The sequence below is a fragment of the Piliocolobus tephrosceles genome, chromosome 5 (assembly GCF_002776525.5).
Source record: "Piliocolobus tephrosceles isolate RC106 chromosome 5, ASM277652v3, whole genome shotgun sequence".
Taxonomy (NCBI): Eukaryota; Metazoa; Chordata; class Mammalia; order Primates; family Cercopithecidae; genus Piliocolobus; species Piliocolobus tephrosceles.
Window position 1 is genome coordinate 19,241,157 of NC_045438.1, and position 2,808 is coordinate 19,243,964.

Below are 2,808 nucleotides of genomic sequence, written 5' to 3' on the forward strand. Positions count from 1 at the left end.
GAAGGGGTGGATGTTACCACCGTGCAAAACCACACCACTGCCCAGGACGGCAGCTGAAGCTTCACTGGCCCAGGGCGATTCGCCCCCTCTGAGGGTGACATTTGGGCAGACACCTTTAGGAGCCAGGGAGGAGGCCTCTTGGCTATTTGGGGCGAAGTCGGGATCCCAAATTGAGGAGCAGCAAGTGCAGAGGCCCCAGGCATGCTGGGGTTGGGAGAGAGCGCGTCATTCCTGACCCCTGAGGCTGAGCGCCCAGAACTCAGCCTTGGCTGTGTTCTGAGGCTCTTGGGAACCAGGTTCCAAGCCACCCAGCATCGCGGCTCAGGGCACTTCTCTGCCGTCCTGGTTTGGATTTCTCCTTCCCCTTCCTCCCCCTGCCCCAGGCCTCATATGTTCGCAGCTGGTTTTCCTTCCATACTGATCTTCCAGCATGTGATACTATTTAGCCGTTCATTTTGACAGCCTCCCCCGGTTAGAATTTAAGTGCCAGCAGGGCAGATTTTTTAAAATCTATTTTGTTTGCTGCTAAAACCCACGTCCAAGAGCTTCTGGCACTGGAGAGTTCCTGGTGGAATGAATAATTCATGTATCAGGGCCCAGATCAAATACAGCAGCTCAGGTAGAGTCCTCCCACTCCATTCAGTCACGTTCAGCGAACCTGGCACCTTGCTTTACGGGAAGTAGCTCCTGCGTGGATTTAATTCCCTTCTCCGCCTCTTCCTTCTGCGCTCTAGAAGGAACAGGGCAATGAACCATTTAAATGAAGGTGGTTCATGCCATCCACACACTTGCACAATAAGGACAACTGGGTGGCAAAGAGCTGGAGGGCTGAGTCAGGAGGTCACAGACCAGCAGGAGCCAGAAACTAAGATGGGCCTGATGTCGTGGTGCCTGGGAGCTGTGTATCTGCCCTGGGTGATTTTTGCTTTTTGTGTTTATTTATAAGCTGGTAGCAGACAGGTGACGACTTCCGTATTCACCTGCCCTGGTTGTCTGGAAGCAGCCTCTTCGTCACACCTTTCACCCAGGGAGTGAGCCCACTCTTGGTCCGTGATCTCCATGGGGCCCTCGCTCAGTCGTTGCATCTGGTCCTGTCCTCTGTGGAGACGGGACGGAGTGGACTCAGTCCTCCACATAGCCTCAGATGACAGCCCGCCCGCTGTTTGGAGCTGGCTGTGATCTCATCTTTGAGTCACATCTCAGCGTTGCCTCCTTCACTTGTAGATCTTTGTTCTCTGCATTGCCACAAAATGACCTGCATGTGAGAATGACGAAGTTCCTTTGTGAAAAGCGTGGTGAAATGCCAGGTATTGCTGATGCCCAGTATGTAAGTGCGTCAGTGTATGCAGAGTTATCACACATAGCAACAGCGAGATGATGGAGAGAGCAAATTGGGATTTAACTCGGGAGCCTCTTCAGTGCCACAACGACTAGGCAGCAGTGGCCCTGCCTGGTCTAACTTACAGGACACATAACGCGTCAATCCTCAGGTGTGCAGAAGCTGCTAGAATAACAGCTGCTGGTGCTGCCGTGCTGCCACTCACCTGGAGATACAGTTCCCTGGCGTGAGGGGACGTCTTATGTGACATTTGCATAATAAAACAGCAAATAACTCTTGGCTGTTCCGATTGGGAGTTTAATGATTCTCCTTAGAAAAGGACAAAAACTTTGATGTCTGGGGAAGCGAAAGAGGAGGAGGGCAGGGATATCACTTCAAATTTTAATAGAGAAGACAAGGAAGACAATTTGTAAAAATCATGTTTTAATATTTACAGAGAAAACTGTCTGGTGGGAAATACATTAAAATACATCAAAAGGAGTAAGATGTCCAGGATTTTTTTTTTTTTTTGCTTGTTGATTTTAAACACGAATAGTTATTTGTATAATAAGAATTAACAAAAAGAATGAAAACAGCCTTGCTGAAGAGTAAATGCTTTAACTCTAGAAAACAAGGCGGGTTTCCCTGTGTTCGATTTCTGGCTGCAAACGGAGCAGAGCTTTAGGACCAGGAGCCAGCAGCCTGGCTCTTCACACCTGCTGCGGCCGGGAGAGGTGCAGCCTCTCACTGTCAATCATCTGGTCTCTAGCAGCTTCTTGAGTAACTAGCCCCAAATCACCTGTGTCAGTCTCTCCTGGGTGAGAGCGTCTGAAGTAAAATTTGGCCTCAGGTGTGTTGTATTTTGTGGCTTTAAAAGGCTTCCCGTTGCCCTTCTCTGAACGTCAGCTTTGTCTTCGGACTACACCCACCTGAAATCCATGTTCCTGACTCTGGCCTTGGCTGCCACACATCACCACGTGATTTTTCTCTTCAATAGAACAGTTGTGAAGAGATTTTTTTTCTTTGTTTTTGGTGTCTTACTTTTTAAAGGGCAGCTACAGGAACTCTCACTCATTGCTGGTGGGAATGCAAAATGGCACAGCCACTTTGGAAGACAGTTTGGCAACATCTCAGGAGACTAAACATGCTCTGACCGTGGGATCCAGCAATCACACTGCTTGGTATTTGCCCAAAGGAAATGAACACTTAGATCCAGAAAAACCTTCATGTGCCTGTTTATAGCAGCTTTATGCATTATTGCCAAGCTTGCAAGCAACCATGATACCCTTCAGGAAGTGAATGAATCAATCGTAGGACCCCCAAACAAGGGGGTGCTGTGCAGCAGCGGAAGGGGCGTGGAAGGGGCGCAGAAGGGGGCGTGGAAGGGGGCGCGGAAGGGGCTGAGCCACAGAGCACGGGCAGGTGTGGAGGAGCCTTCCAGGCAGGGCCCGCTCTGTGAAGGAAGCCGGCCTGAAAATGCTTCCAACAGC